Genomic DNA, 12,734 nt, shown 5'->3' on the forward strand with positions numbered 1-12,734 from the left:
GGTGTGATGAAGGTGTATTAGGGCTTTCTAAAATAATTTTAAGGGTTCAAGGGCATAACTAGGGTTTGAAGGAGATTCGTATCTTGTTCGAATCAGTAAGATCATCTATCTTTTGTAATTCTGCTTTCATAGCGCGTTACTCATCGCTTTATGCCGTGGTTTTTTCCTACAAGGGTTTTTTCACGTAAAATTCAAATTGTTATTGTTTGGGTTTGTTTGTGCGATTGTGTGTACTTTGCTTAATTCCACTTTGTGTACTTCCGCAATTCCCAACATGATGTAACATCTCGGATTTTTTACCAACTTGGGAGTTGGACGTTCTTAGGCATTATCTTCGATTTGCTCGATTTGAGTGCATGTATTCACATGTATTTGGGACCAAAAAGAGTAATGTGGGGTCCACCAAAACCACCCCAAAGAGTGGAAGGTCGAAATTTACAGAGTGTGGATCGATCCCAATAGTGCCACCATAAAAAAAAAATAGAATTTTTGGACAAATCCTTATGGTGCCACCATTAAAATCTAAACAGAAATTGACGATACTACCGTTGCATCCCCGGTGCCACCGTCACCTACTGTTCAGCAATATTATGTATGTCCAAATTTTGACAATTTCAGTGCATTAAATTAAGAAATTCGTATGTATTTTTTTACAACTCCGATTGAGGTGTTCAAAAGCCAAATTGAAGTTAGATGAGTCTAGAGTTTTTCATCTTAGAGTTTTTGTATTCGGTGTCTTATTAGGAATTGATTCTAATTATGGCATGAATCATCCTATATGATTAAATTAGAATTTTCTATTTTTAGTATATTTTACTAATTCGAGTAGTTTCTAGTATAGTTTAATTAAAGTTCTTGATTAGGGTTCATTATTTATGCTAATTACAAATGGGCCGCATTATGAACTTAGTTAATCCAAACTCTAGTTATCATGCACAAAAAATCTTGTTATCCAATTAGTTATAGAAATGCCCCGATTTTTTAAAAAAGCTCTAAATCACTCGTTAGTGGGTCATTAAAACCGAGACTGTAGTTTGTCTTAGTGGGCTTGACGTCCGTTACGAGACATCAAGCCAAGTTCGCGTCTAGAATCACTCAACTTGTACTCGCAGGGTCAATGCATGAAATGTGTGAATATTCCTAAAATCAATCAAGAACTTAAGTTAATTGTCTATAGCCAATCTTTACCAAAGTTCTAAGTTTTGGACCGTTAGATCATGACCAAATTTAGGGCAACAACCTAAGTTAATACCCTATACATATTTGTATAGCCGCGGCCCTGATCGACCATTGGTGACCATCAAACTTACTTCTGATCATACCCGTCGATCAGCACATTCAAATGGCGGGCCGATCGTATCCATATGTAGATCATTATTAAGGTCAGCTATCTTACAGTGTATATCAACTTCTACACCCTATAGTGGACCATAAATGTTAGAAACACCCTCCCATAGGGCTAGTATAATAAAAACTTAGCCCTCAAGGCCATTTGCACCATTTATGGTGTTATAAATAGCGCATTTAGGGACAACCCTTGCTCCCATCCGATTTTTTCCTAGAGAAAGAGAGAAAAAGAGAAGAGAAGGATAAGAGAAAAGGTGGGCCCAATGCTAGATTATTATCGTTTCATCCCCGTGCTCGCCGGATCTTACAAGATCTCGCATCTAACTCATTTTCATGCATTCTTCAGCCAAAATTTATTAATTTCGAGTAAGATGTTTCATCCCTTACTAGGTAAGAGTTCCCTTAGTTACATTTTCATCTCTTTCTTTCAATTCCTGCACGTTTGGGCCATTGGGGTTAAAAACCTCCTTTCGTTTCCGTCATTTATCAAAAACCCTAACTCTAGGGTTTAATCGTACTAGGACTTAGAGCCTCAACTCGTCGAATTGAGTTATGGTTTGCTCAAACTAAGTTAGGTAAAACCATTAATCCTCAATTAAAATCTAATTAAATTAAATTTCACGATACTAACGATGAAGTTTCCGATGAATTAAGATTTGGAGTGTTTTTCCTAAGTTCTAGGCGATAAGGCCACATTCGAGTCGAGGATTTCGATTATGAGGTGAATATCTACCCTCAAGCTTCTACCTGGCATTTTAGAACAACTAAATGTGTCTGTTTATTATTTAGTGAATAACTGCTAAAAAATGTTAATATGATTGAATTGTGTTATTGTGGTGGATTGAGTTCCATAAATTATTTAAATATATGGATAGCCCGCTTTAGGGAAGCTATCCCAGACTTATATGATCGACCGAAGTTGAACACAGACGATCGACAATAGTTAGAGCTACAGGAGATACTTTGTACCCAATGTCAGTTTGCTCGGGGTCTTCCTTAGTCGATTGCATCAGTCTAATGCAGACTTGATCATTCTTATACTTGATGATTGTATAACATTCAATAGAATCTGGGATACCATCATTATCATTGATATAATATACTCATAACCATTAGCACGTTACAATCCCACAAAGACACAAAAGTCGAGCATGATGGTATGGAACACCATGTTTGAGTTATCGGCCTATGTTGAGGTGACGAGCCTCCCCGTAGTGACCAGTGAGTACTATAGAGATGATAGAATATTGTTCGAACGGCCCCCGTCAAATTACCCGATCAATAGTTTCGTACTAAAGTACTATTTGAACGATTAAGCATAAATGGAATTGTGTGACGAACCATTTCTTTTGCATTGATTTAGTTTTGAGTGACAAGCCCACACATCTGAATTGATTATTCATACTCGGTGTTGGGTGACTACCCGCACTGTGTTGATGCCTTAATTTATATAAAGGGACACTAGTGAGGAGCCGTCATGTGCCGCAACGAGCTACGTGATCCAAATAATGACTCATGATATAACGATGGAATTATAGCTTCGCCAACATGTTGTGTGAACTGGGACTAATAATCACTTGGCTAATCAGGCATTTCCTAGGATGGACTGTAATTTGGCGTTAGAGTCACTTGCGAGGAGTGTTGGCATTTGCAAAATAGGCATTGAAGTCACTTGTAAGGGAGTGTTGGATTGTAAGGAGCACGCATCATTTCATCATAGCATTAATATACTTAACAATTAGATTAGAAAATTGTTTGCTTATTATGTCATAATTTCTTACGCTTGGTTATTTCGATAACATGTGTAATTTGTTTAGTATCTATGCGTTAAAAGTAACATGCTCAAGTGTATTACATGTATGAATATGTATTTGTTGTAAATCTTATATTCACTAAAATGTCACAAGTAACAATCTTGATAATATTTTTTCACTATTTGCATTTGACACCTACTATTTGACATATGCAGATAACTTATGAATAAGACCAGTCGGTAGTGCACTTGGGGTGCCCAGTAAATCTCTAGCTTCTTCCTACTTGATAGTTGTTTTAATATTCGTATTTCAATTACTATGAATCATATAATTTTCATATGGGTGGTTACCCCTTTTGGAAATATAACTTTTGGGTGTTAGCCATATATTGCTGAATTATGTTATTTCTACCTTGCTTTGGTTTTGCTAAGTCGAAATGAGTTATTTTGATAATTTGTATATGAAATGAATGTGAATTTAAATGATGACACAAATGCATTATTTTATTAAGTTAACACTTAGAAACTCGAGATTGAAGTAACCGTATTCGGGTGCCGATTTTCAGAGCGTTACATTGGAAGATCCTTTCAATGGCCCACAAAACAATAGTTAAGGAGACACCATGTTCACTAGATGTTGCAATGGACCAGTTTGCCCGGCCATGTATAGCTAGGGCACAAGTCACTGAACCCGGCTCCTGTGTAGTCGGAAGTTGTGTGGGGCCTATAGAGATGCCCGTGACAAATCCGCTCCATCGATCAGTTTTTCAAGACCACAATAGGCAGGAATCTAAAAACCATGCAAATCCAAAATGTATATGGGGCATGCCACAAAATGGTGGGGATTGAATGCCCACCATTGGAAATTTTGTGAGGGCCATAGAAATTTTGTATTATAATGATATTTATTCCTATAGTTTATCTGAGTGTTAATAATCTTATAAATGGTTTGGATGGTATATAAACATCATGGTTGGTTGCTGGAAGGTTTTAACGAAAGACATTTCATCTCCCATTGTTTTATTTCACTTGGCCCATGGGAGTTCTGGATCCGCCTTATTTTTAGATTTGTATCCTATTGTGGTCTTGGTCCATCCACTTCCTAATTACCATATTATTTAATAGTTTAAAGAAAATGGGACAAAAGAAATATGAGAGCCGCCATACGCCTTATCTTAAGGGTCGAGGTTTGGCTAGTGACCCCAACACCAACCAGCTGGCTGTTGTCAAAGCTCTATGGACCCTGTTATGATGTATGTATTTCATTTTCCCATCTTCTTTCAGGACGTGAGCCAAAAAAATGAGGCATATCCAAATCACAAATAGGCCACACCATAGGAAAATAGTGTTACTTGAACATCTACAGTTAAAAACTTACTAATGCCCGTTGTATTGTTTATTTGACATTTAACCTGTTATTGTGGTCACACTGACCTCGATAAAGTAAAAATACAAATATCTGCTTGATCCAAAACTCATGTAGCTCAAAAAGTTTTCAACGGTGAGCATTCAATTCCCATATTTCTTATGGTGTGATCCACTCAAGAGTTAAATCTACCTAATTATTGGGCTCATGTCCCAAAATGAGCTGGCTGGCAAAATGATGAACAGCGCAGATAAAACACACAAATCATGGTGCGCCCATGGAGCTTTTAAATCAGCTAACATCAGCTAACTAATTGGTGTTGGGTTGACGAGCTAGTCCATCAGTAATCCTCCAAGATAATGAAATGATTGATCAATTCAGTGCCTTTAGTCAGAAGTTGATATAGATACAAACACGTCCCACCAAAAAACTTCAGAGACTTTCTTAAAAGCTAAAGAAAGGTTAATTGAACACTTGAAGTATACTATTCGGTAAGAGGCCACTTCTATTGGATGGTGAAGTGGTGCGGTGAGATTTGATTGGTGGGGCTGTACTCTTAGATGGGCCCACCAATCAAATCTCTCCACGTCGTTTCACTACCGACATAGCACCTAATCCGCATCCTCATCTTACATGCATACAATGTACTGCACAAAGGAGTGGATTAGGTGCGGCCGGCATTAGATAAGAAGGTGTGGCCCCTTAATGTGGGGCCCATCTTGATATATGTACATGTATTCTATATCCACACTATCCATCTAAATGAATTCAAATCTCAGGTAGACCATACTATTGAAAATAGTGGTGATTGAAATGCCTACCATTAAAAACTTCTCAGGGCCCACCTTAATGTTGATTTGCTATCTAATGCTGATTTGCAATCTAACATGTTAATAAGATCACAAAAACCTAGATGAAGGGAAAATCTTGTGAATACATGCTTAAAACATATAAAAGCACTTGATGGGGCTCACATGAGTTTTGGATGCGGACTTGTTTTGACTCCTTATCCAAGTGGGACACACATTTGATGGGCTGGATTTGTGAACCACAACTTGGTGGCCCAAAAAATGATTATGAATGTTTTAATGGGAGGGTAACTCCTCTCAACTGTTGTATGTGGTGTGGCCCAATCAAGTTATGTACTGAGTTGATTTTTAAGCCCGCGGCCCACCATGGAATGTTGTATCTGACTGATGGAGTAGATGTTCAACACACATCATGATGGGCCCATACAGCTCGACCTAATGGGAAGTTCCAATGAGGTCGACCTCATGGATTTGAATCTACTTCATTTTTTAGCTCATCTCTTACACAAAACAGTTTAAAAATACAATACATATGTCAATGTGGTAAGGGCCAACCTAATCCGCTCCCCTACACAAAATGACACGTAAACATGGAGCGATGAGTGGAAAGCGAAAACCATCACATGTCATGTTTGAGATTAATCAAACTTACAAATCAATCACATCCGTTCATTATTATTATTATTAGCAATAATTTAAACAAGATCCCACTGCTTTACACGTTTTAAAATCCTGAGCAGGTGGATAAGCATCATCACAGTAATACCCATCTTGCCCTTTATTCAAATGCACTGAAATCATGATCATAATCTCTACTATTTGGGTTAACCAAACGCAGGCCCACCCATTATGGGCCTATCTTGGGCCCAAAAATATGTACCGTCCCTTGGTTGGGTTCAAATGGAAAAATCCATAAATTGGATGGTCAGGATTGTTCGAATGGGTACAGTTCATTTATTAGGTGGTCCATGCATGTGAATGAGAAATATGGACGGTTAGAAAAAGCTTGGCCGATGGTGATTTTTGAAGGTGCAGCTTACAGCCAAAAATTGGATCAAATTGAATTTTGGGCCAGATGTATTCGTGCTGGGCCCACCCGATATGCAGTGTGGTCCTGCATGTGTGGGCGTGCGTGCGGGAATTGCCTCGTGTTTCATGGAATTCGAGTCAAAGGTGACTGATAATCGCAGCCGTCCATTTCTTGATCTACGCTGTAGGCGACACAGTAAGTATGCAATGGATGTAGATGCACAGGGGCGTCCCTACTACTGAATGCCACGTGGAACTTTAATGGAATCCACGCCGTCCATCAGGTATATGTTGCCGTTGTTTTTGTCTTAAAAAGCAGACTGATTCAATACTCAGGCCTGTTTGGCCGGGCGGATTAAGAGGGATAAGGAGGGATGGGATGGACGGATTGATCTTGTCTTGGATATGCCAAACGAGCCAAACAGACCCGATGAACTTGTCTTGGATATAGCAAACCATGGATCTTAAACCAATTCACTGACATTATCATCATTACCATTCCTCCTAATCCCGTTCAATCTTGCCTGCCTTGGGCATGTTTGGGTGGACGGATTGGAAGGTAAAATCCCGGGATACGCGGGGCGTGCCAAACAGGCTCGGTGAACTTGTTCCGGGATATAGCAATCCCATGGATCTTAAACCATCATTACCTTAAAATCCATCCCATCCCTCATAATCTCATGGGATCCGTCAGGCTAAACAGGCCCAGGTGGGCCACTTCATAGGGAAAAGTATAAAATTAAACCTAAACCTTTAAATTCGGATAGTACGGCCCACTTCATAGGGAAGAGTATAAAATCAAAAAAAATCAGATAGTACGGCCCTCCTGAGTTTTTTAATGCACTGATTTTTGGGGAATTCTTTCATCCCCATGAAGCACGTCAGATGAATGAATTAGATGCTATTTAAGTAACTTGCTGGGCCCTGCACAAAACTAATGGTGGGCGTGCCATTTCATCTGTTTCCTATGGTGTGGCCCACCTGAGTTATGGATCGTCGTAACCTTAGGGTTCCAGAGAGAACATAAGGCAGCTTAACTGATCATGAAAGTTCCAGCCACGTGGCACTGTCTTAGGGGGAAACGGATTGGCTACTCCCCTGCCACCAGCCCAGTGGCTGATGGTCGGTGCTGTGTGGGCCCCACCATTATGTATGTGTTTCATCCATTCCGTTCATCCATTTTTACATATCATTTTAGGGCTTAACTTAAAAATGAGAGGGATATATATATCAGGTGGACCACACTACAGGAAAACAATAGCGAATGGAAATCCACCATTAAAATCATCCCGAGGCCCACTGTACTGCTTAGTTGACATCCAATCTGTTTGATTGGGTCATAAAGGCCCGGACAAAAATAAGCTTGATGTGAAACTTTTATGGCCCCAAAAGGTTTTTAATGGTCGATGCTCAGTCAACACTGTTTCTGTAATGTGGTCCAATTGAGATTGGAATATATCTCATTTTCATCTCATATAATAAAATGATATGGAAAAATAGATGGACAGTATGGATGAAACACATACATCATGGTGGAGCCCATAGAGCACCGACCATCAGCCATTGGCGGGTGGCCAGAGAAGTAGCCAATCCATTTCCGTCTGTACCCACGTGAGGTACACTACTGTGGTCCTTTCATATCATGTGGTGTTGGACGCGGATTTTTACTGTTTTTTGAGAATTTTATTTCATTTATTCATTTTGTGAGCTCATTTTAGAAACTGAGACAAAAATTGAGAAAGATCAAAGACTTGATTGGGCTGCACCTAAGGAAAAGCTAGTTAGGACAATTCTTACAGTTGAAACCTCCGTTGATGGATAGTGATGTTTACATTGCATCCATACCATTTATAGAATCATCCCTACTAAGATGAACTGAAAACACAGCTATTATCCTGATTTCAAACTTCCTTGGCCCCACAAATATTTCAACGGTGGACGTTCAATCCTCACATTTTCATCCCACCTAAGTGATCCATATCATTTTTTAGCCAAATGATCTTAAAAAATAGGTGGACGGAGTGAATTTCTCACAAACACCACGGTGTATTCCACATAGGTTTCCAGGAACTTCTGCCAAAGGCTTTGGCAGGAAATCCACGTCCCGTGGACCTGTGGTGTTTACCCGTATCACTCCAGCTGTGTTGTGGTCATGTAGTGAGTACTGTAGGGCTCACTTTGATGTGTCTATTTTATATCCACACCATTCATCTAATTTTTTCAGCTTATTTTAGGCATGAATATTTTAATAAAAATCTGAATCTCAAATGGACCACACCACATGAAACAAGGGTGCTTAAATGCCAGGTTAAAATTTTATACGGGCCTCGAAAGTTTTGGATTGCGCATATATTTGCATTTTCCATTAATTCACATCTATATTATCTTTTATCAACAAGTTGGATGTAAAATAAACATTAGGGTGGGCCCTAGGAAAGTTTCAACGGTGAGCATCATAATCTCTACTTTCCTAATGTGTGGTCTAAGTAAGCTTCAAATCTGTTTAAAAATTGAGTTTGATCCCTTAAAATGAGCTTTCAAAACGAATGGAATTTAAGACACATGCATCATGGTGGTCTCCACATCACCTTATCTGCGCCGGACTCTCTTGATGGTGAATCCTCCAGTACCGAGGTCAGTGCCGTGGGCTCCACTACGTTTTATGTAATAGATCCACTCCGGCCATCCATTTTACTAGTACATTTTAAGGCATGATCTTCAAAATGAGGTGATATAAATTTAAAGTGGACACACCACATAAAACAATAGTGATTGAATGCCCCCACATAAAAAAATTCATAGGGCCAGCAGTAACGTTTATTTTCCATCAACTGTTGATTTAAGTCTTCCAAACCTGGATGAAGGGAAAACTAAAATTTAAACTTGATCCAAAACTTTTGTGGGCCCTAAGAATTTTTTTGATGGTGGCATCCAATCACCATTGTTGATTGTGGTGTGATCCACCTTAGATTTGGGTCTTTCTCATTTTTTGGATCATGCACTAAAATGAGCGGGGAAAATGGATGGACGGAATTGATAAAAGACACACATCATGGTTTTCTAGCATCGACCAGTACGGACCAGGTAATGGAGGGGTCACCATCAAAGGAGCTGATCGGTGTTATCCGGGTAACACCTCAGCGGATGTTACCCTTACGGATGTTGCCCACTTTGATGATTGTTGTATGTCCACACCGTCAATTCGTTTTTTCAGCGTATTTCTGGACATGTTACCAAAAATTAATAAGATAAAAGTCTAAGGTGGACCACACCAAAGGAAACAGTGGTGATTGAATACCCACCATTGAAAACTTCCCAGGACCCGCCCTAAGAAGGTCATAATGTTTATTTACCATCCAATCCATTGATAATGTCAAAAAGAGCTTAATTAAGATGAAATAAAAAGATCAGCATGATCCAAAACTTTTTTGGCCTACGAAAGTTTTTAATAGTCATTCACCACTTTTTCCAGTGGAGTGGTCCAAGGGAGATTTGGATCTGATTAATTTTTAGTATAACGTCCTAAAAGGAGCTATAAATACGGATGGACGGCGTAGATATATAATAGATCTATCAATGTGTGTCCCATACGGTAAGGGCAACACCCACAAAGGCGTAACCGCGTGACCCCTGATCCGAATCCGAATCCGAATCCAGCCGCGTCTACCCGTGTACCGGAGGAGCTAAATGTGCAATCTGCCGAAAAGTACACTCGCTCCTCTTAGCAATGGTGGTCCACTCCGATCGATCCGCCCGACCTACACCGTACACGTGGCAATGTACGGTGAATGGATCTCTCATCTGGTACTCCCCACCATGGATGTGCCACAATCTAAAGAGACCTGCAAAATGGACAGCTATAAAACAAGAATCTAAATCTTGAGTTTTGGTTCTGTTTGTAGGTACAGATCACAGGGTCCAGATCATCTGATCAGTGAAAATCTTGTATATGGCCCACCTTTGGTGGATTAATGAGAAATGGTCATGGTCATAATAAATGGAACACGTGTGGGATGGATTGGAGAGTTGTGGAGCTTGAAGTTGGGAGTGGCTAAGCGGGCGGTTTCCTACCCTTTTTTAAATTAGAGAAAGATTTTGTTACTCTAGCAGAGGGCGATGGATGATACGCAGGCACTTAAATTTTAAATGTCGCATGTTAAAAAGTCAAAGTAAGCAGCCTAAGTTACTTTAATCATGTAGATGTTTCATTTGCTATTAATTAAGCGGATTTTCTTTTTCACCTATTGGACGGTTAAAACTGAAAAATATCTAGCGGTTCTATTTCGACAATAAGCGTCCACAAATCATAGGTTAGGTCTGTGAATAAGAAGCAATGGGTTTCTATAATTTTGCCTAGTGGAGTTGAGTTAATGTTAGTCACATGTGCAAATTACAAATGTTTGTTGTTGACGTAGAAATTTGGTGTACCTTACCTCCAGCGAGTTATTAAATACATGCAATTAATGGAGAACAAGAAAATACACTAGGGATGCCGGTTAAGTCCAGAGACCCTCTAATGTTAAATTTAAGCTTATAGACTCAAAATGGGCGTAGCAGAATTGGGATAGTTATCGTTTACCTTTACAAATATGTATATTTTAGCATTTTTTGTAATTTTATTAAAAATTTCTACCATTTTTTCTCATGTTTCCCGAATGTTTTCCAAGTCAGTGTTATATGCTTTTCAACCCTTGTTAAAGAAAAACTGAAAATTTTGTATTGCAAGTAATCGGATAACAGGTCCAATGGTCGCTTTTTTTTTTTTTTTTTACCAGTAGAGGCTTCTAACTAATGGTCTCTTTGGTCATCTCTCCAACCTCTCTCTCTCTCTCTACTTGTAGCTAGCGGCCACTTGTAAACACTTTATAATTTAAAAGCTAAACAGGATAGGCTATAAACATTTTATATTTTTTTAAAAAAAGTTTCAAGTATTAAGTATTTATACCTTAAATTTGATACACATCCAAGCAACTCTGAAATAAGATGGAACTTATTTTCAAGTGGTGGCCAAATAGCCTGTAAACCTTTAATGTAAAATAAATTTTGGAGAAAATATCCAAAATTGTCACCAAAAAATATTATTTATGTTGGAGCCCATAACTTAATGGTAGGCATAATGTGTTTTCACTTTGAGATTACCTATTAATTGTTTTTTTTTTTTTAATAATGGTGTTGCTAACATGGCTATGAAAGCTGGGATGTTAGCAAAACCCCCTGTGTGTATGTGTGTGTGCACGTGTGCGCACACATGTATGCATATATTGGTGGTACCGTGCTATTCCATATGAGGCGTTTATGACATCTAGCCAATAAAATAGGTGTACCCAACCATCATAGTTAGAACCGAAAATTTGGCCAAACTAAATTATTGGTAAGGTTACACAATATAAAACAATGAAAAATGCCCAAACTCTCTTAAAACTTATGGTGGGGCCCACTTGCTGATGGGTTTGGTTTGATTTTCGAGGTGTCACATTATTATGGTCGGTTACGTTTCATGGATGGGTTGGATGTCAATGCATATTGGATGAATCCCACCACTTGAAATTATTCAATTTTTGGGTGTTCTCCATTGTTTTTTTTTTTTGGATGTTTGTCTTGACTTGATTATTTTTATCTAAATACACAATAAGGTGGGGCCCATTTTTTGGATGGAATAAATGTCATACAAGCTTTAGATGGACCCACAATAGTGCAACCCCACAAATTGGGATGAAATTTATGAAAAAATCCAATAATCTATGGGTAGGATCATCGAGAAAAGTACTAAAAATAAAAAAATTAGAAAGATTGAAAATCTCCCTTCAACTTTCTAAAAATATAGTGCTTAGTTAAAACTAAGACAAACAATGGAATAGATGGCTATTGGTTATTAAAAATGTTAAAGTATAAACATATGTGAAGAAAAATCATAATTTAGATAAAAATTAATGACATGAATAGTCCATCCCTCAACATAATTTTTATTTTTTTTAAAAGGAAGATACCATTTAAATAAAAATGATTTTCATTGGGATTTGTTATTGTTAATAAAAATGATATCTCATTTCTTCAATACATCAAACTTGGAAGGTGAAAGTATCTCAGCTGGAATTAAAATTGTCACCTGCTATGTGTAAATTCACAAAATATGGGATGGATCTTTCCTCTCCCTTGTATATTAGTTGATCAAGAAAAGTAGAATTAAAAAATAATAATAATAATAATAATAATAATAAAGAAAAGAGAAATACAGTAAATATGCTCAAAGTGTAAATATGGAATGAATACTATGATGGTCCGTAGGACTATAAATGTATATGCACACTAACACTCCCCTTTAAGTTGAGCATAAATGTCTAACATGCCTAGCTTGGATATAATGTCAAATAGTAATTCTTTTAACAAAAACGTCAACAAGTTGATCTATTGACAATAAATAAAGAGTGCA

This window comes from Magnolia sinica, chromosome 4 (assembly GCF_029962835.1).
Source record: "Magnolia sinica isolate HGM2019 chromosome 4, MsV1, whole genome shotgun sequence".
NCBI classification, from domain to species: domain Eukaryota; kingdom Viridiplantae; phylum Streptophyta; class Magnoliopsida; order Magnoliales; family Magnoliaceae; genus Magnolia; species Magnolia sinica.